Source organism: Equus caballus, chromosome 14, assembly GCF_041296265.1.
Source record: "Equus caballus isolate H_3958 breed thoroughbred chromosome 14, TB-T2T, whole genome shotgun sequence".
In the NCBI taxonomy this organism is placed as follows: domain Eukaryota; kingdom Metazoa; phylum Chordata; class Mammalia; order Perissodactyla; family Equidae; genus Equus; species Equus caballus.
Window position 1 is genome coordinate 82,434,526 of NC_091697.1, and position 23,721 is coordinate 82,458,246.

The 23,721-nt window shown below is 34.8% G+C and overlaps 1 long non-coding RNA gene across 2 annotated transcripts in view; it reads right to left on the reverse strand.

Annotated features, from left to right (window-relative positions):
* The window catches only part of LOC111767863 (uncharacterized), a 784,370-nt gene that overhangs the window by 752,222 nt on the left and 8,427 nt on the right, over positions 1–23,721 (reverse strand). The window lies entirely within an intron of this gene.

Genomic DNA, 23,721 nt, shown 5'->3' on the forward strand with positions numbered 1-23,721 from the left:
ATAACATGGTATTTTCAAGATGGAAACATATAGTCATCAAAATTCTAATAGGCCTGCTTCACAAAAATAAGGCAGGCAGAGCAAAAGATGAACTTTTCTTTCCAAAGAGTGTCTCTGAAGAGGGCACCCGGATGGGGGTCCATTACTAAACATGACAGGGGCAGACATGGAGAAGGCAAAAGACCACCATCTTACCAGGAGATTGCTTGAAGATAGAAAGAAGGAAATGTATCATCCCTGATTCTTCTCTTTTCCTCACTACTACCTTCCCTAGCATTATGTCAATTACCAACAAGTTCTATAATTGCGTCTTCAAAATATATCTTAATTCTACCTCTTCTCACCATCCTCTCTGATAGCCCACAAATTTGAGCCACCATCCTCTCTCCTGGCTTACTACAATGGCTATCCTGTCTCCCTGCCTCTTCCTTTGCCCCCTGACAAGCATCTTATTATTGTTTATTATGGCATGTATGATTAGGCTCCTACCTACCCCTCCACCATCATCTCTTACTTATTTCCTTTGCCTAGAATTCTCTTTCCCATGACCTTTTACATAGCCAAATCTCTCATTATTCAGTTTTTAGCTCAAATGCCACCCAGGGAGGCCTTTTCTGATCACACGATCTAAAGTGGCTCCCTCTTTCCACTCTCTATTCATTACTTTATTCTATTTTTTGCATATTACTTATCACTAATTGAAATGCTTTTGTTTGTCTTGTATCATGTTTACTTGTTTATTGTCTCTTCTCTCCCCTAATTCTAGTAAGTTCCAAATACTCAAGAAATTTTTCTGTCTTGTTTACCACTGTTTCCACAGCACCTAGCATAGTGTCTGGAACTGAATAACCACTCAATAAACAATAGTTAAGTGTATGAGAAAGTTTGGGCAGTTGGAGAGGTGTACTCAGAAAATATTCGGAAGTTTCCTCTGTGACGCATTGTGTAAAATTTCTCTGTATCTCCTTCACAAACCTATTATAAGGACCTATATTCTTCAAGATTTTCAGAGAAACATGGAAGTGTCTTGGTATCCGATACCATGCAGACTTGGGCTTCAAGGCAAGTGAAAACAGGCCCCACTTTATGTGAGATACAAGTACAGCCCTATTTGAAGATCCCTCTCCCACAAACAGCTAATTCCTGTGCAATAAAAATGTTTCTACACTCATTTATCCTTGAGATAACATAAGTTTAGTTTAATAGTCAAAGGCAATAAAAGCTACATGGAAACTGTAATTCATGGAGGTTCTGGTAATGAACTTCTAGAAGAATTAGAAAATAAGAGAAATTAAATTTTGTTATGAAAAACTTATAATGAATAATGAAACTAGAAATATGGGGATGTCAGAGGTAGAACTGGTACTGCGATTCTGTGCAACACATTCCTTAGGAGAAAGACCCATCTCGAAGAGACATGAACAGTCACCAGAGAGAAGTCTTCCACTGTGCAGGATTCCTAAAGCTTTACTTCCTCTTGTTCTCATTAAATGTTTCCCATGCAACCTTCTGATCACAATTCAGTTTCCTGGTATCGTGATGCTAGGAAAAGAGTTGAGCTGGATCAAGTCATTCCAGTCACCAGAAAGGGTGAGATTGTCTGTAGTCCTTGTTGAGACTGCAACACAACCCAGCTTCTCCCTCTGCCCAATCAGTTTCCCTCACTTCTCTTCCACAGGTGTTGATCCCAGTATACTTTCTATATGCTAATCTCTAGCTCACAGTTTGCATCCCTGATACCCAATATCAACCTCTATGTTTAAGCACAGTAGGATCCAGGTGTTCAAATGATGTTGTCAGCAATCTGTCTCGATCTCTCAGTTCTGCATTAAATTCATTTTTAACAAGTCTCTCCTCTGTGGCAGAAAGAGGATTTTTAGGTCTTTTCACCAAAAATCTTTTTCCAAAATCAGTTCTGTGAAAATAAACTTGTCTAACGACAATTTCTTTGCTGAAATTTTGTAAACAATTGCTAGAAATAAAGTAAGCTCATATGCCATCTCAGGCATTGGTACAAGAAAGCTAAAAATGCCTAAAGGTAGCGGGAATATGACATAAAAAATCATTCAAAAGACATGAAAAGTTATTCTGGCTTCTCATAATAAACAATTGAAGATATGAACTTGTAAATAATTTGCTAAGAGATTTGACTTAAAATGATAAAGTTATTCAAAGCAGTGCTAGGGAAATTAGGATACTAAGAAGCAAATACTATTTTTACTGTAATGTACCATATGACTACTATGTCATATTTGGCACATGTAAAACAAAAATATAAAAATTTGGAGGATCAAAATAGAAATTGGCTAAAAATCTAAAAAATGACATGTTTAAAACTAAAAGTAGCTAGAAAGCAAGAGGAAAAATCACACCAAATATTAAATTTTATATCACTTTTTAGAAACCTTAACTTATAAGGTTTAAACACCACAATGGAAAATTGACAAAGGAATCTTAACAATGCTAAAATGTTGATGATACAAAAAATGACATTAAAAACATTTGAAGTAAACAGGAATTGAAAAAAATTCACATGAAATGCTGTTATTGATGAAATATTATTTTCTAAATAGGAAATAAATATTTTAAGAAGAACAAATCACCCCATAATCCTTAGAATTCACAAACTATAACATTCTTTAAAAATGTTCATATAAAGAGAAATAAAAACTAAGAATCTTCAAAAGTTTTTAAAAGCATTCCACCAAGAATAAATTATGGTAATCTTTGTAAGTAGTTAAAAGAAATAAGATTTTGTTAAACTGGTAGATTTGTCAAACAGCTAATTTTCATTTGGGAAATTTAATTTCAGAAAATTAGTTTTTGTAGTATTGATTTTCAGTGAGTTGGCCTGTCTCCAGCAAGATGACCACTGGCAGCCACAGTCTTCTGTTCTACCAAGTCAATCAACCCCAGCTAAAATGCACACTTCGTTCCAAGAGTTCCAGCTGAAGTCCTGGCATTAATATTGAGCAAGACAGTTTGGGTCGAGCTCATCCCTGTACCAGTGACTGTGGCCAGGAATAAGGAATACAGTGATCTTTCAAGCCTGATCCTTGTGAAGTCTTCTGGAGCTGGAAGAGCGATCAGACCTATCTGAATCACATGGACTGCAAATAGGAGAGGGGACAGTCCCGAAAAGAAAACATGTGTCTATTATCAGAAAAGAGGAACAGTGAATATCTGTTGCATCTTTCATTCTGAGACTTCAAGTAAACTCTTTTCTTGTTTAGCAGCATTTCTCTAACCATTGTTAACAGAACCAAATTTCATCACATCCTTCAAAAGGGAATATCTTATCACGCTTTCAGTTTTTCAATCCACTTGAACTCAGACAGGATGCAAAAGAATTTTTTTTCAAACAAAAATTTGTTTGATTCTTTATAACACGCTGTAAAGAAGAAACTCATCCTTTTCCCTATTTTATGATTTCTTTAACCATTCTACTTTTTTGTTTGGATTCCAACATTCAAATTACTATTCTACACTTCTGACTGACAATAGGGAAGAATGCTCCGATGTTGAAGTAGACACAATTTGATTTATGTTTCATATATTTGACAGATGTTAGTTATTACCTATTTCCATTGAAAACAGACTCATCTGGATTATCCAGGTGGGCCCAATATAATCATGAGGGCCCTTAAAACAACTGGAATGCAGGAGAATCAGAGACAGAGAAAGGAGATGTGATGATAGAAACAGAGGGTCAAAGTCAGAGAGAGATTTGAAGATGCTATGCTTCTGGTTTGGAAAAGGAAAGGAGTCACAAGCCAAGAAAGAGACAGCCTCTAGAATCTGGAAAAGACAAGGAAACATATTCTCCCCTAAAGACTCCAGAAGGAACGCTGCTCTGCTGATATCCTAATTTTAGCCTGTAAGACCCATTTTGGACTTCTTACCTCCAGAACTGTAAGATAAAACACTGTGTTATTTAAGCCACTAAGATCATTATAGCAGCAACAGTAAACTAATACAAGTGGTTGAACAGTGGAATGCTTGGAGTCAGTATTTTGAAGATGGGGCAACTCTTGTTAATGAAAAAGTACAGAAAATGACATGGACAATAGTGTGGTCAGGGAAAGTGAGGTCAAAGAGTTTGGAGGTGTTGAGTGTGAAAATCCACATGAATACTGAAGTCACCAAGAATGAAGAGAGTGATCTAAATGCTCAAATCTTCAAAGAATGAGGGGGGAGGTTTGTATATTAGCAAGAAAAGATATACTTCAGAGGATCGTGTCTTTTGGAGGGAGCGGGGAAATACAGTGGTCTAGAAGGGACAATGAAACAGAATGAGGACACCTATCTCATCTCCAGGCCGCATTATACATGGGATCTGAGATATACAAACAGCCAACAGCAGAGAGAACTAGAAGAGAATCAATATCCTCAAGGAGACCAGGTTTCAGCTAAAGAAAAAGGGTGAAGGGAATGATAAGGTAAGAGTTAAAGACATCAAAGATTTCAGATTTTGATGACAAACTATAAGAGCACAGTGAAAGAGTCTGGAGTATGGAGTGGGAACAAATGACGTGGTCATATTAGGGGATATCTGAGGCTTATGCAGCATGAGCCCTGGTGATAATCTATAAACTGAGATTTGGGAGCTTCTGAAGGTGACTTAGATTAACAGGATTGTAAAGCATAACAGGATTTGTCCCAACGATTTTTTTAGAAGGGTAAGCAGAGGAGCTGGCCCCGTGGCCTAATAGTTAAGTTTGGTGTGCTCTGCTTCACCAGTCTGGGTTCGGTTCCCAAGCATGGACTTACACCACTGGTTGGCAGCCATGCTGTGGCAGCGACCCACATACAAAATAGAGGAAGACTGGCACAGATGTTAGCTCAGGGCAAACCTTTCTCAGCAAAAAAAAAAGAAGGGTAAGCAGTTCTAACATAGCAGTTCTAAATATGGCATTTTTTGAAGGTTATTGTCTCCAGTAGGTGTAGCAATGAGGTGAATGAAGAGTGATTGTCTTACCAGCAAGAGGTCTGAGCTCTCTGGGCTTCCTTCCCTTAAGCCTGTGTTAGGGAGGCAGACTTATCGGGAACACACAGAGCTGGGAGGTCTTACTGAAATCCAGGAGTCCATGGAGCCCTCATGCCTCCTTTGCAAAGTCTAAAAAGAGAATTGGAATTGGCTGTGGGAGGGGCAATGGAGCTCTGAACCTCTCACCAATCTGCTGTGGACCCTGTTGGGGTCATGGTGGAGAGGGGCAAGAAACGGAAATTAGCGTTTATCATATAAGGGTTTTCTTAGATCTGCAGTCCTACTATTCCAATGAATTCAAGTATCTTAGCAGTAAATATTATTCTTTTTACAAACATAATCTCATATTTGGAGAAGGAATAATTTATTAGAAAAACTGAATAGGTTAAAGGAATTAGAACAGTGATAGGGAAAAAGAGAAAAACTGCAAATGAGAAGCAGCACAGACTGAAACAGCTTTCACTAACACAGAATGAGAACTACTTTTTACAACCTATGAGTGTTTGAGCAATCTTAAAAACTCAAACCTCTGGCAGAATAACCCCTAGACACCAGAGAAAAAAATACGTGCATCAAATTTGTTCTAAAATCTGTTTCTTTATAACCATCAGAGCTTTCTTTCTACTATTTTTGTTTTCCCCAGACAGGAGGATGGTGTAAACTTTTAGTTTTTGCACATTAATTTTAGTTACTATTGAAGGATATTTAATTAGTCCTTTATTCCACATGATACCAAGAACTAGGCAGAAATCGCTCTCTCTTTAGGACAGGGGTTCTGAGCATCGCTTCAGAGTGCCCATGAAGCCACGGAAATTTTCCATGAAACTATATGATACATGGATATCAGTGATTACAGGGTGAGTCTCCTTCAAATCCTCAAAATAGTTTAATCTAAAAGAAAAAAAACCCACTTCTCTAGGAGTTTATGATGTAAAACAAATCAATTCTGATATTGTTAATAGTATAAACAGATAAATTACAAAACAATGTGTTAAAATATCAGACTTTCATTCTCAGGTTAGTGAATGGAGAGGGGTGTGAGATCAGTGGTTGCCAGAGAGTAGGGGGAGGGAGGCATGAATTAGCAGAACACAGAGGATTTTTAGAGCAGTGACACTGCTCTGTATGATACTCTAATGGTAGATACACGTCATTATACATTCACCAAAACCTATAGAATGTATAACACAAACAGTGAACCTCAATATAAACTATGGATTTTAGTTATTAATAATGTATCAACTATGGCTCATCAATTGCAACAAGTGTAGCACAAAAATGCAAGATGTTAATAATAGAGGAAACTGTTGGAGTCAGGGAGGTTTACGGAAACTCTCTGTACTTTCCATTCAATTTTTCTATAAAGGTGTAATTGCTTTAAAAAATAAATCTATTAATTTAAAAAAGATATGATGCTGACCACTGTGAATAAAATTTATTGGAGCAGAGCTAGAGTGAAAGTAGAGGTCCAAATAGGAGACTTCTACAATCATCAAGGCAAGAGATTATGGTACATTGGACTGGGGTAGATACAATAAAAAGGTTAGAATCAAAATGTATTTGGGGATTGGTGTGAGAATTGGTGATGATTTGAATATGAGTAATGAGGGAGGGGGAAGTATCAATAAATAAATGACATAAAATTTTGACTGTATAATGGAAAACAGGCAAAATTGCAAAACACAGATTTGAGGAATGGATACTTTCTGAAGCCACCAGGGTAAGTATGTGGCAGCAAGGGATTTATTAAAGGTAGCTAGAAGATTCAACAATTAAATAAGGTAAGGGAGTAATATTTTACATCTTAGAATCATTTTGATATTCCCATCCTGTCTTAGTCAACTCAGGCTGCTAAAACAGAATACCATAAACTGGGTGGCTTAAATAACAGACATTTACTTCTCAAAGTTGTGGAGGCTAAGAAGTCCAAGATCAAGGTGCTGGCAGGTTTGGTTCCTGGTGAGAGCCCTCTTTCTGGCTTGTAGGAAGCTGCCTTCTTGATGATATCTCACATGGCAGAGAGAGAGAAAGAGCTCCAGTCTCTCTTCCTCTTAGAAGGACAGTAATCCATCATAATAGCCCCACCCTTATGAACTCATCTAACCTAATTACTTTCCAAAGACCCCACCTCCAAATACCATCACATTCAGGGCTAGGGCCTCAATGTACGAATTTAGAGGGGATACAAACATTCAGGCTATAACACACCTCTAGCCCTAAGCCAGAATTGCATTATTTTATAACATAAATTTAACTCCATACAACTTAAGTCCAAGATTATACATGCAAAACAATACTTGAGATTTCAAAGCAATTAGTTATTTTAAATAATTTAAATATTTAGCATTTTGAAATAAAACTTCCTTCTCAAAGGAAGCCCAATGTCAATAGATGCTGTTTACAATATTTTTAAGTTCACTCTGCCCCTTTCTCTCCTCGGCAAAGAGAGCTAATTCCCTAAGCAAGGACACATGCATCTAAAACGAGTTTTATTCTCTAATTTCCATCCATGTAATCTGAAAACTAGCAGCTAGAATGCCCCAGAAGGCTAAATTTACAATGTACCACCACAGGAAAGAATAAAGCAATCAGGATCAAAGTAAGTTTGGACTTCATAGTCTGTAGTCAACACCCTAAATTTCATCTGGAATCAGAGCAGATCACGGAACACTGATGTAATATCCAATGGAAACATTTTCAGTTTGATTACGTGTAATATGATGCATTTCTCATGTGGGAGGATTTCATTAAAATAGCATCATATCCACAAAACTTCTGAATAGATCATCTCTGGAGGGAGTAGTCCAAAATGATCATCTTATTAAAATATAATTCCTGCTTTGGTTGCTTTTTCTTGTCTTCTTTAAAGTTCCAAATTATGATGTGTGTCGCCAGGGGAACATAGATTATCTGAGACCTAACAGAGCAGGACCGTAATGTTACAGAGGGCCAGGAGTCTATTTTCCATGCTTCTTCAATATATATTCCCTTCACCCACCACCAGTCCACTCTACCCCCGGGGCATTAGCCTCTGAGTTAGAGTTGAGAAGAACATTCTAGATTTTAGGTCCAGCCCAGCCTCATTCACTTTGTCAGCTTTGTTTTTTTTAACCTTCTTTCTGTTACGGTGCCTCAGAGAGTTCTGTACCTGAATGTCATGACCTGTCATGACCTAAGCTTGTGTTCACTGAAAGGAGCTTAGGAGAAAATGAGCTGGGAGAAAGAGATGTGACCAGAGGACAGACAGAAAGAAAGCTATGAATTAAGAAAAAAAAAAGTGGAAGAAGGGGAGGATGAATATCCAGGAGTTTCCCTCAACCTCTCATTTTCCCAAAATTACCTACATTGCTTGAGAGCTGTTCTTGATCTCCTTGCATTTAACATTCCCAGGATCATGCTGATTTTCAGGCAGAACACAGGGTAAAGTTAAGCTGTGAGAGGTCATTCATCTCCTCCACAACAGAAGAGAAGAAATATGCAGTTGTCCCCTCATTCTCAGAGTAACCCATTATGAATGATGATTTTTTATGTCAAACTGGAATTTTTTTCGTTCTTTCTTGTATAAATGTATGAGGGCTGTTCCACACTAAGACGGGTCACCAAGGTAGCTTATAGATTTTCCTTCCCTTGAGACCTTTAAAAGAAGATAAATATCAAACTGTCTTTGAAGGATAGCATGGAGTTCTTACCACAGGTTGAGGAATGAATTTAAAAACCTTTTGCTGTCCTTAGCGCCTTATGAGAAAGGGGGGAAAAGAATGAAACATTAGCTATACTTACAATATAAAACAATTCCTTCTACACACTATTTCCAATATGCCAATTGTTCTTTTTTAAATGTAACTCTCTGCCACCCTGACATTAAACATCAAAGTAGCACCAACTCTGTCCAGTTGTGCTACAAAATTAATTGTCTACTATGAAGAATACCAATGCAGTATAATGAGCCACAAAAGACCCATATCAACACTAAATTAGAAGGCATAACTGCTTTTCACAATTCACTTATATCCAAGTCTGTACCGTCCAGAAATTACTGCAGGGTGACTGGAATGTTCATTAAAAGTACTAGGATATCTGATGTCTTCTGAGTAGACATAGAATCTAAGGGAAAGATAAATTCATCTCTTTAAAACTCCAAGTATTAAGAACTGATTAATCTTAAAATAGCAAAAGGTAGGCCAATGCCTCGCATATAGTAACTGAATGCTAAATAAATGGACTAGGGCTAAAATATTTGTTTCTTCTCTCCTTTAGGTTTTTGTGAGATGACTAGGTACTGCCCCTCACAATATGCATAGACCTTTCTCTCCTTCAGGTATGAAAAATATGGATTACTATCTTTGTTTTCTTTTTTATTCAAAGTATAATTACCTATGTCTAGAATCCTATTGGCTTATTTTGTACAGCTGAGGTTCATGTTGTCTTTCGTTAATTCTTCAGATGGGTATGAATCTTAGCAGGTCTTCCCAATCATTACTGAAATACATTTTTGAGAGTTCAGCAACGGCATTAATTTTCTTCTCTAAATTGACCACCTTCTTGATCTTAACTAGAAACTGCGAGGTTGGAGAATGAGCCCGATTAGCCCCAGACCTCAATGATAATTTCTAACATTCATAAATAAGTCTACGGCATTCAATGATTGTCATTTTATCACTCCAAAAACTCTTTACAAAATTTTGCCTGTAATAAAAATCTGTAGAAGTATAAATAGAGATGCTGCTACTATTAGATAGCTAGGGCTAAAATCTAGATATCTGCCTAGATGAGCAAATTCCAAGAATCTGATTCCTACATACTCAGCAATGTAAAAGACCATGTTACCACATCTTCCCTTAATTCAGTTCTTGTGGAGGATGGTCATCACAAAGAAAGGAAGATGGTGCCTTTTAGGGGCCTCCTATTGTTCTAAGATCTTAAGGGGGAAAAAGATGAGGAATGCTGTGAGCTTTGGAGCATCTCTTAGTAGCTGACATCCTAAAACAACAACAAAAAATGTTTCCACTGACTTAACACCTCCTGTAAGATTTCACTTCAAAAGCTGATTTTATTTTGAAAAGCTAACATGAAATCACCAAAGAGATTATTTCTAAAGCAGTTCTTTCAGATATAGCCTTAAAACTAAATGTCTAAGAATCTTTTATTTTTATTTCTTCTCAGTTATAACAGGAGATACAGTTCTCAATTTCTTCTAAGGTTATCACAAAACACAAACTAAAGATATTACTTTGAAAAAAATTTGATCTCATCTAATTGTCCAGCTAAGACCATGCAATGAAAATTTGTAATAACTGCTCTGTAAGAGGCATGTTGCTTATTCTTTCTGTCAATTAACCTATTAATGTTTAAATTTAATTTTAGGTTACTTGTTTTGTTTAGAAAGGGTTTGTTTCTTAAAATTTGCAAAAGAACAAATAATCCACTAGAATCAGCCTACAGATATGTTCCACAAAATTACATCCTCTACAGTAGAAAATAATTTTAAGATCCAAATTAAGAAATAGATAGGAACTTTGTGTTTTATATTTAGAAGACATTTCATAGTATTTTTGTCTTTCTTTCTCAAATTTTCCCAAAGCCTCTTGTTCTAAGAATTAACTTCCTTTCCCTAATCAAAAATCCATCTTTACAGATAGTATAAAACTTGGAATCTAGATTTCTCTAAAATGGTAATTTATGATTTAAAAAATCCTATATTCAGTTGTTTCAATAGTAGCAACCACAATTACATCCCCCTTTTAAAACTGATTTACTCATTTGATCCTATTTAAGCTTTTGAAAAAACAGCATAGTAACAACTTGTTCATTCAGAATAAATCAAGAAAAGTGAGCTTATACTCAGTTGAGCATACACTCATGTCATGACTAACGAAATGTTCTGGAAGCTTTGAATGTTTTCTGAAATGTTAAATATTTCATGGTTACAAAGATACACTTCTCTCAGTCACTTCTCATTCTAGGAATTGGGTTTGATCTTTTCTACAATACCTTTGCACCCCCTTATGGTCATCTTAGGATTTGCTTTATTGGGAATAATTTATTTAAGGCTACTCAAAGGTTTCATCTTGTAAATTTGAATTTTTATTAGAATAATGACATTTACACACTTTACACCTTTAAATCTGTGATTTCATAATCCCAAATATTAATTGAAGCTCACAATTCTTCACACTGTTGAGAAAACAGAAGTATATAGAGTTGAGGTACTAGGATAATAATTAGGAAACACTCCATACTTTCCAATTCTGTCTAACACATTAAGCTGATAAGAATTTAAGATTCTGCCTCCTCGGGACAAAACAATTCAACAGTAAGCCCATCATTAGGTATCACAGTTCTTATTTCCTGATACTGACATTATGAAATCAACTTAGAATCTGTTAGGGTCTGTTTATACAAAGCATGAAAATGACTTCTAACTTAGGACAATATCCTAAAAATAACAGCAGAAACGTGGCGCCCTTCATTAAGAAGTGGCAATAGCAAGACTAAACACACACACACACACACACACTTCATAGTTTAATTGACTCATATGTGTCTCAGAAACATTAAGGTCCTTTAAACCTAGAGATCTTAAAAAAAACTAGTGATCAACTGTTACCTTTCTATATTTAATTTGACACCCTCAATAAAAAGGACTACTTATTCCTTTCCTGACTTAAAATCTCCGTCTTCATATTTGTCATAGTTTCATGTTTAGAAAACATTTAGGAAAAATGTGAAAAGTTTTAGTGATTAGCTTTATTTCTGAATTCGTGTTGCCGCCAGCGATAAGGATATCTGCTTTGTGGTGAAGAGAAACAACTATTCCAACTGTACATCTGGTAGAAGAACTACTGGGTAAAGTGTCTAAGAGAAGAATTGTTACCTTTCCATATTTTTTTTCTTTCCAGGGTGACTGCTACACATTTTAAGATATTTTTAACATGAAGAGAAGTATAATTTGAGCATTATATGATTTTAAATTCCTAACTTACATACATTCATATTTTTGTCATAAAAGTACTTCAGAACCTATACATATATCTATAAATCAATAACTTTGGTTTCAAAACATAACTACTGTTAATAAGGGCATAAAAGAGCACTAACCAAGATTGCAAGAAATCCCATAACTAAATAACATTTGCAGAGATGGAAAATACAATTTCAGCAATCTGAAGTCAGATATTATATAGGCTAATGCTCCAAATATTTAAAGCTTGTATCAATTCCCAGGTTACAAATGAAATTTAAAAAATAAAACTTTGGGTGGTCCATCTGAAAAATGTAATTATCTCTCAGAGTAGATAACAGCACTTACAAAAAGATTACCAAAGCCTGCAAGGTATCAATCCATAGGTTTCCTATATGTAATTCAATCAGTGTGGCAGATGTGCTGACAGCAACTATATACTTCAGAAAATTAAGGCTTTTGTCAGCCCCCAAAATATTCTTTATTTACAATTATACTTTGAAAGAATCTAAAATCCTGCAAGTCATCTCTCTTACAATGCAATCATACATATCGTTTAAAATACCTTGTTCGTATTACATAAACACTGAAAAATCTGATATGAAGTTGCCAAATGAACACTACCAATAGCTTCTGTTGTATGCACTCTTTCACAATAACAATCATTGACAACTGGAGTCTACTTTATAAGTACGTGCATTTTTCAAAAACCTGAATATGGGGGCTGGCCCCGTGGCCGAGTGGTTAAGTTCGCGCGCTCCGCTGCAGGCGGCCCAGTGTTTCGTCGGTTCGAATCCTGGGCGCGGACATGGCACTGCTCGTCAGACCACGCTGAGGCAGCGTCCCACATGCCACAACTAGAGGAACCCACAATGAAGAATACACAACTATGTACCAGGGGGCTTTGGGGAGAAAAAGGAAAAAATAAAATCTTTAAAAAAAAAAACAAAAACAAAAACCTGAATATGCTCTGTTAATCAGCATTGTAAAAACTTGTGTTCAAATGTACCCTGTCCTACAGAAGTCTCATGTGTCCCACAAAAGTCTGATCATTTAATTGCACACTCAAAGATATAAAGCAATTAAATCCACTAGCACCAACAACCATTTAGGACACCAGCAACGGGGTTGTTTGAAAGCAGAGTAACCCAGGGGTCCTAAACTACTTAGCCTAAAATTCCAAATCCTTAAAAATCAGCCACAGGACACTACTTTTCATTTCTTCAGCGCTATAACTTTTCATATCTCAGTGATTATACATTTAGCTCCCTCCATCAGAAATAACTCCCTTCCTTACTGTAGTACATCATTATGTATTGGGACTTAGCATACGGTAATATAAATTACTTGTTTGAATGGCTATCTTTTCCAATAGACCACCGCATGACTTTCTTGAAGGCAGAAACTGAATTGATTCATTTTTATATCCCTAGTACCTGAAAACTAGTAGGTGCCAAATAAACATGATGCTTCTGGAGTCTAAAACATCATTGTGGAGACCTGTGTTTTAATCCTAGGGTCAATCACTTAAATTTCCAGTTTCCTTATATGCAAATGAGGAATAAAACACCTTTCAGGATTGTTTGAAACCGAAATATAGCTATAAAGTGACTAACCCAGTGCCTGGAACATAGAAACCACTGTTGCACGTGCTCAATAACTGTTAGTTGAATTGATCTTTCCCTATAGCTCTTTCCATTTATATATTAACTCAAAATCTTTTCAGAGTTCTCAAAATTTAAACCACTATCTTGTTCCTCCTTATTCTTTCTCATATACCATAATTTAAACATAATGATGGCTACAAAAATAAAGAATTTTACTGTGCATTCAGGCAATTTAGGTATTTTGGGGCGGTAAGTTCAATATTTTTACAGAAATAAAATCTCCTAAGAACTGAGAACTGAAGTTCAGGCCATTTGCCTTTATTTTCTATTTCTCACAAAAGGGAGAAAAATGCTTCAAGATTTATAAAACTAAGAATAATGGATATGCATAATTTTGCCTTAACATACATTTCAAACTCAGTTTAAACTCAGTGAAAGACCAAGAACATAGACTTAATTATGCAGGAAAAAAAAGATGCTTTAACTGCAGTGCACATTCAATAGACAAAATCCAAAGAAAGCAGTCCTGCCTGAAACGTTTACAAATCAATTCATTATATTGATTTGGAATGAGTTGTGCTGTAATTTAAAACATAGATTACCACAGGCCAAACTTGATAAAGTTCTATTTTTAAGGCACTTTCACTAGGCTATGCACTTGACCGGAGAATTTTCAAGAAACAGTGATTTGCCTAACCTTAAAAAAAAAGGTACATAAATACTGGGTTTTAAAAGGGGTAATAAGAATTGAATCATAACTAAACTTCAAAAGTACAAAAAATTGTGGTTGACAACTAATAACTTCAATAAATCATTGATATTTTATTGAGAATAGATAATGTGTTTCTATTTCAAAATGATTTATCCCACACACAATGTACAGAATCTTTTCATCTCATTTCCTAGTTTTAACGTAATCTTGGGAGAAAAATTTAAAGTTTGGTTCTGTTTATTTTTCATGGAAAGAAACTGGTCCTTGGGGATCCAGCGATTATACCTAAGAGTCCTTTTGTCCTACTCAAATCTCCTGATGACTTACTCTTTTATCTTAACGCAATTTAAATATTTTGTCATTTTTTTTCACTTAGTCTTAAAATGTAGGGATAATAATAGCTGTCACTACATAGGATATTTCTCAAAAAGCACTGAAACTAGAGTTCAGAAAGACTCGTCTAATTATAATTACACACCAAGCAAATGGGGTCATGAAGTCAACTATTCAGTCAATTAAGTGGCTAAAATATGTGCTTCTTGGAGGAGACGGAATATTTGCTAAAATCATTTTCTTCAAAATAAAATATAGGACCTAGTGGATGACAGTCCCCCACCACCCCAGCAAAAAGAAATGCAGGAGTCTAGAGAATGTAAGTAAATAAAATAATTTGCAACTGAGTTGCTCCTACGTCTGCCTGAGAAGCAGGAACCAATGTAACAAGATCTTTCCCTACCACTAAAGTCTCCTTCAATGAATCTCTTGGGCCCCAGTTTCTTCATCTGAGCAATGACTCCATTAAACTACATGATTTCTCAATTCTATTGTAATTTTAAGTGTTCCGAGTTCTTAATAAGTTAAATTAGATTAATAACAGAAATAAATTAATCAGCTGTTGGCTAATGCCTAGATGACACATGAACACATAAACATATGAATGTTTAAATAAGCAATATGTAAGTTATTCAAATACACACATAGATCTATTAAAATCCAAGAAGCATTAAACAGTTTTTGATACATCATCCTCAAGTCTTCATTGTTTCTAGTAAAATGACACAAAAATTGTGAAAAACCAAATAGAATACCACAATGAAAACAAAAAATTATTTTTTAGGTTCCTTTTCTTTAAAATGAAAGAAGAGAAAAGCAACAAAATTATGGTCTATGAAACAAATTATAACTAAAAAGGATATTTTAAATTATTTCCACAAATGCCCAGAGCAATTTAGGCTTTCTAAAATTTGCTACCCTGTTGAACCAGAGTATTTTAGCTTTATAAAAGCTTTCCTGAAGTTAGCCACAGAATTTCAAACTAACCACCTTTTCATCAATAGAAATAAATGATGTTGCTGTGACATCTTTCCTGCAAATTTTAACAGGATTCAAATTACCTAATCTTTCTACTGTAAGTGTTGACTTTCTTTCTTGTTATAGAATAAGCAAAAACAAGCTGGCTTTTCCCAGTTATTTGGTCCCACAATTAAAACCAAATTCAATCTCTAAACCAGTATTTTTAAATACATTTATCTTACAATTTTCAACTGATTCCTAAAATAATTCTTGAAATAAAATTAATTGGCAATAAATATAGGTTTCTATTTAAAGGTTCCTTACTAATTGTATTACTCATGTAGATTTGAAAGATACAGTCCTATCCAAGCTGATTGCATACCAAAAGTCACAACCTTTGCTAGCACTGCCACCTGCTGTTTACTCTAAATCATTTTTCAGCATATAGAAATAGAAGTAAAAATAAATAGAATAGCATGAGCAAATTGGTCTAGAAAACAAGCATCAACACAGATTTTAAAGACAATTTGTACGCAAGCCACTGATAACGTTTTTTTCTGGCAACAGGTAAAGTTATATCCATATCGTAGTACAGCCTCTTACTATAAAAGAGGAGCACAATAGGTGACTGAAAAGGCCCCTGAGCCTTTTTGGTTATTCATATTTGATTGAGGTATATTTTTTACAAGAGCATTATTTAGATGACATAAAGGGGGGGAAGCAACACCAAAAAAAAGTGAAAGTGATTAGGTTCTTCCAGGAGAAATTAAGTGATTTCCTTTTTAATTGAGTAAACCATGTCTAATAAATGAAGGAAGACATCAACAAACATGTAAGGAGATGTAAGCAACTGTGGCAAAAATTGGTGAATCCAGTTGAAGGTTATATGGGAAATAATTTTTCTATCCTTTCTACCTTTCTTAGGTTTACAAACTTTCTAAATAAAAATTTGGAGAAAAAAATATATGCACTGACATTTAATCTGCTTTACCAGTGCAACCAAACTTCACAGAATTTAAGAGAACATTGAAATTATAGAAGACAAATTTAATATGCATTTTAAAGTCTTTAAAGAAAGGTTGAAATGCTTTTTTTAAAGAATATTGAGGCTTTCTTTTTTCTCCCCATTCTAGAGAAGCATGATAGACAGTGGCGGTGGGTCTTATGGGAGACAGCTAGTCATGTAGTTGGAGCACTGACCTCACACTGCCTCTCGGGTAAGGCAGGAACAAAGTGTATAAAAGAATATGAATACACCCAATACTTTTTTCTTTTACAATTTAACAGCTTCAAAACTGACCTGTTAGTTGCCTTGAAAGCTTTATCAGTGTGCTTCCATTTCTCTGTCCATCAGACAGTAAAAAAATCAAAACTGAGAACTTCTTTAAAACATATTCATAAGGATTTTATTATTAAAAAGAAAAAAATCATTTTAAAGCTGCTTATTTTTTACCAAGAAATCTAACATTTGCATAACAGACAGCTTTTGCGTTGTCTGTCCAACCCTCTTTCTGTGGTTTCCCTTCCCACCTCCCCTACCCACAGAGATATCAATTCCATGACCCCAGCCGGTCAGAGCCTACTGGCAGGACTTCTCTCCACTGGGAGTCCAGAATTGAGATTCAGAAAGGATAGTCCAGTTTCTGATGTTTTTTGAAGTGGCAACACGTATGCTCAAGAGCTATGGGGCTGCCATTGAGTACAAAATGCATGGAAAAACAAGAGAATTGCCCATATGCAAAGAGAAAATAAGGAAAGACATGTACAGAAAAAGAGAAGAAAACACAGAAAGAGAGAGATGGAGTAATGCCTGTCAGCTTTCCAGTCCCACAGGAGCCCAGCAGCACTTCCTGCCCAAGGGCTCCATGATAGCCTCATATTTTCATATAGTCCCCTTCCCTAGTTGCACTCACACTAGTTTGCTGTGAGATGGTTTCTTAAAGCCTAAAGCCTTGACTCCAACAATATGTTGGCACAGAAGATGCAAGGAAATTTTTGATACAACAACAACAACAAAATTAGAACCCCAGCCCACATTAAAAAAAAAACTGAAAGATGTAGATATTGCTCATGAAATACAATTTTAGAGCTAAGCATCCTCCACAGAAAACTGCAATATTTATCTTGAGCAGAGTTCACACCTAGGAATTATGATGGCACCTGTGATAAATTGTTTTGTTTCTTCAAAATATTCACTCCTCCTCCTTATCTTCCTCTCTAGTGACTTTATGAAAGAAACATATTTCCTACCACACAATTTCAGGCTTGGCCATATGACTTGCTTTGGCCAATCCAAAGTAAGCCCAAGTGACTTAGGCCATTGCCAAGCAGGAACTTGAATGCCATCTTGCAGTTTCACAGAGGCTTTCCTTTCTCTCTGACCACATAAGAAAGAACAGCAAAGTGAGGTGCTACAATAACGTGAGGATGCGTTACATTTCAACCTGCAATAGACTTGTAACATGAACAAAAAATAAACCTATATTGTTATAAGTCACTGAAATTTAAGAGTTGGTTGGTACCATGATATAACCTGGCAAAAGCTGACTGGTACAGATCTCAAATAGATTCTCATTATAAATAAAGCCAATGGCGAAGAAAGTAAATATTTAATTCTCAAGTTTGTTTATATTGCTAATTAGCTTCTATTTCAAATAAGTTCTTCTAGTTTTCAAGCTATCCCACTGTTGATGATTTTAAGGATCTTTATACATTTTACTTACCAAAGGATGGATTTACTACTTCCTTCATGTTTCTAAGAATTGGTAACAGATTTATCTAAAAGACATATTTCCTCTTAAAATATATTTCAAAGATATTCTAATTTTAGCATCTGTACTTTACTAAAAACTGAATATAAGACTTCTCAAAACAATATATCAATTGAGAAAAAGTTCTTAAGAAATTTTATATTCTACTTCTATATTATGAAAACAACCTCATATCAAGGGTTTTCATTCTTCCAAATAGTACAAACCAAAATCAGTTGTTAACACCACTCCTATTTTCTTGATCATTTTATACACCAATGGCCTTAAGTCTTATGTGATCCAGATATTAAGTTTGTTTTTGTTTCAAGTATCTTTTTCCGAAAAATATATGTCAGAATTTAATAGAGAGTTTTGAAAACTGGAAATAGTTATCAAAAAAACATAAGATTAAATATGAGGCTAATTCTATACATTCTGCCAGTAAGATTAGCTGTGTGACCTTAGGGAAGTTATTCAATCTCTCTAAGCCACAAGAGAGGCTTAAAAAAAATGAGGATAATAATCTATGCCTACTGCGTAGAGTAGAAACCAAATAATGATATAATGCCACCCCTAACCTAAAAAAAAGGGCCACTGGTCACAATAGAAGAAGCAAAATAGATGATTACATGTAGTTTCCACAAACCTTAGTATGAAGATTAAATTGCTGAAGAATCCTGTAATGTTGGAGATTACTTCTTCTTCTCCACTAACCCCATCATTAGAACCACAATAAATTGTATTAATGAGATAATTTTCTCATGCAATTCACTTTTTTATTCTAAGTGGTCATTTGATAAAGTCTCCATTTAAGAACAAAAATAGTTTAATGGCTTTAACAACAAAGATATTAAGAAATAACCCCAATGTGTTTTAAATCACATATGCCAATATTTTTACATGTATTCACTCAATTAATCCTTTAATTCCAGGAGGAAGTTCTATTAGTTCTATTCTATTAGTCCACTATTCAGATAAGAAAACTGAGGCACAGATCAATAACTTGCCCAAAGTCACACAGCTCTGAAGTAGCAGAGTCAGGTTTTGAACACAGGAAGGCAGTATTAAAATTCCATGTCAACCAAATGTTATCATACTGATATGAGTGAAGCAAAAAGAATTTGGGGAATAAATTAAATGTAGCTGTGCCAAGAAAATAATAAACTACTATTTCATTAGTACGTATTAAGTATGTCTTTTAAATAATCCCATTCACTTGAATTACTGAAGTTTCATATTGGTAGAAATCATGTAAATACATCAACTAATATAGATGTTGTTTATCTAAATCCATTACTTCCAATGCTACAATTTATTTATTTCATTGTTATTGATGAGTCAACTTTGAGAAGTTCATTTTTGTTCCGATAACAGGGCTGAGAAATTTTAATCTGTGAGCTAGGTTATGCCCTTGGTAATGAAAAGGTAAAGTTGGCAAACCCAAGATCAGGAACAAATAAATGTATAGTAACTGTAACACTACAAATAACAGCTATAACATCTAGAACAGATCTTAGATACAGCGCAGTACTCCACAAGAAGACACCCCAAATTGTATATCTAGCAGGTACCTATCATATCTTTGTAAGAATGAATATGTAAAGATAACAATGTGAAGAAAAAAAACAGGTCCATGGAATAACCTGTGTAAATGTATAACAACTCTCTGCAAATACTTAGTGAAAGAAACACATCTTAGATTGAGATTTGAATGCTAATGACAATTTATTGGAAGCTATTACTTTTATAAAGATAGGCCATTTAAAAAGAGAAATTTCAACCTTTGATTTGAGAAATCATTCAACAGTTGGAAAAAATGTTTTTCCAAATTTGAATTATATTCAAAACCTTCAAGAAAGAATCACAAGATTCGATTAATAACTTAAATTTGACATATTCAAATAACTCAGAGCTTTTAAATTTAAAGGAATAAAAAAGAAAATATCCTAATCCCAATATCAAAGAAAGGTGACAAAAATCAATTATTACTTCTAGGAGAAAAGAGTCAACTGTTTCCAAGGAGACTATCCTTAGAAGAACTAATTTGCTTAAAATGAGCCCGGATTTTATGATTGGTCCATTACAAAAAAAGGAGACCTTATGCATTTTATTCCAATTTTTCAAATGAGAAAATTCAGACAGAGTAAATATAAAAGAAGAGCCTCCATATTTTTACATTTAAATTTGCTCAAAGACAAGTCATCAACAGAACAGAAATTTGGTTATATCAGTGTGTCACAGAATAACGATTACTACAGTGAGTCAAATGGATAAATATCAGTTTCTGTAAATTCTCAAAACAACTTTCCTAGGCACCGTAAACTACATAAAGCTAAAACAATTGAGAAATTACTACATTTTAGCTTTTAAGAGGCTTGGTGAGGATCTTTTTGTCCCCCCGCCAGAATATATCTGTTGCTTTTCTAACAATATCAATAAGCCCAAGAGGGCACTCTACGCACATTTCCAAGTTTTAATAATAGCCAAAGTATTAAATAACTAATCCAGTATAATGCACTATTCCAAAAGAGAGTGTTTGGCCAATACACCTCTTCAGAGAGATACTGTAATTGCTTCACTCCACTTTCACTGAACAATCTATAATGAAAGTTGCTTTTTAGGCTTAACCTAGAGCTGTGCCCTGTGGGAAATGATGGGTCTTTGTAAAATGTGTTACAGTTTACTAATAAGGATGCAGAAGAAGCACAACTGATGAACCAGCAAATCTGCTCTGACTTATTTGGTCTTTGCTGAATGAATTTGAATATCATCAAAATACATTATCCTTATCCATAACCTGCTTCCTATGATTCGCTCTATCCTCACACTCATTTCAAAAGAAACTTTAAGCACTTCAATATTTTATATACCTCTACTGGTACTATGGCATTACATAAAAGAATATTTTTTTCTAAAGGACAGAAATGAAGCTTTCAGTAGGAAAAGGTTACCAGGTGACTATTTAAGACCTAGAGAAAAACAGAGAACATTTACATAGCAATATTTATATTTGATAGTGATATATAATAAACAGAATTTCTCATCTAAAAATAATGCAAAATTACCTTCTCTTAATATTTACCATTGACCATAAGGGAGCCATGGAGATGTGGATTAAAATCTCCTCTACCAGTAACAGACTGTTTTATCTTGAACACAGCTGCTAATTCCTCCCTCCTGTCCTCTCTCTCTCTTTCTCCCTCCCTCCCTTCCTCCCTTCCTTCCTGATTCATTCATGAATTCATTTAACTTCTATTGAGGGCATAACACATGTTAGACATTATGGTTGCCTCTAAGGATGCAAAGATGAACAAGATAGTTGTTCCCCAAAGGAGCTCCTAATCTTTTGAGCAACAGGAAAAAAAATAAATATCTATACTATAAAATAGAATGAGAAAAGTTTATCTGAGTGCTCTGGAAGCAGAAAAGGGATATAATTTGATTTCCCTGAGATGGTGACATATGAACATAGTTTTGAAAATCAAGTAGGAATAACTCAAGAAGAGGCTGCCTGGCTGAGGGGGTGGAATGAGGTAGGTACTTCTAATAGAAGAAATAGGAGTTAACATGCCACAGCTCCTGTAAGTATTTAGTTATGGGTCTAGGGTATGTAGCAAATAGGGGGGTGATAGAGTTCTTCAAAGTTGAGTGTATACACCAAAGGCTGCATAAGACAAATACAAGAATACGGGAAGAAAATATTAGAACTTCTTTTACAATTATACTTACTACCTCCCTTTTTCAAAATTATATTTTTATACATATTATATAATATACATAATATTTTAGTATTTTAAACCCTGTACATGTGTATAATTTATAAATGAATATATACTGAATATACGTCCTCCAAAATTTTTAATTAATAGTATTGCCATTAAAAAAAGAGAAAGAACCTCATATTCTATATTATCCTGAAGGTGATGCACAATAATAAAGAATTTTAAGCAAACGAAGAACAATGGATTTTAAAAGATCACTCTGGCTATATGCTAGGAGGTAAATTAGAAGATGAGATCTGAGACAAGTAAAGCAGTTATGAAGCCACTGTAGTAATCCCAGCGAGAAGGTCTTAAACAATAATGGCGGCACAGTGGGAATCTAAGGAGGAGGTAGAGGCTGCTTGTAAGGAAAAAAGATTATAAACTATAAATCAGTTTGACTTACATCATTTATTACATTTTGGTCCTACACAATTTCACAAAGATAATTTATACATCCTTCCAAAAATAGGCTTACAAATCAAGTTATAATGTACAATTATCCTCTTTGAGATCATTAAAACTCAAAGATGAAATTATAATCTGATTTCATGACTAGGACCAACATTTGAAAAGCAATATAATCACTCTCCCAGCTATAATCACTCTAGTTTCTCCCAGGTAAGCTAAATTAAAATCTTGATCACGGAAGATGGGAGAGAGGGTACCGGCTGATAAGCTAAGATGCCAAGATCAGTATGTGATTATCCCATGCCATTATACTGGTGATGGAACAGATAGTATCGTGTTTCTGTTTTACCAGATTCGGTGGGCCAGAGACTTCTAAATAAATCTGCATCTTAATATAGTACAGATTTCCTTTGCTAAGAAAACTGGAAACCAAGCAAAGGAGAATGAATGGTGAGATACAACTTAGGTAAGTTATGTTTTACCTATTGGAGTTTAAACAGTTGGATTTAACCAAATTAGATATATTTTGCACAATGGACCTTCATGAAGTTTAAACTCTGGAAAAGGAACATTTGATAATAAAAGTTGATTAGTACCTTCAAATACTATTCTCCATCAATATTTTAAGAACTCCTTATTTATTTTTGAATGAATGAATGAATTCTGTTCAAATTTTATTTCAGATCAAAGTGCCTGGTCCTACATAAGTATCACATTGATGGTCCTGTTGCCAGGAAAGTTCCCCATGATTTAAATTGGAAACGTTTTCACCCAGAGCAGATAACTTTTTAACTATAACAAAATGGAATATTATATGAGATATCCCTAGTGGCATTCTGTAATAGTTCCTTATCATGGCTTTCTAAGTATTTCACATGGCCTTCAGTGGCATAGCTCCTCACTTAAATTACTCTAGCTTTCCCACAATTCTGTCGGTCAGATTTATATTGGACCTGGCTAGACAGTATAGTGGCAGTTAAATGGATTCTCAAGGATTTTTCACAAGAACTTGAAATATGTAAAGCATTTATAACATTAATGTTAAAAAATCATCACATCTAATGCTGAAAATCAGTTTTTATCTTTGAAAATGTATAAATACTCTGGAATAAAAAGAGAGAGATGGAATATTCTTGTAATTTTTCAAAACTCGAGAAGTTTACTGGATTCAGATTGACAGTTCAGTTCAGAGAATAAAAACAAAATGCCATCCCACAGATTCAAAAAATGTTTATTAAT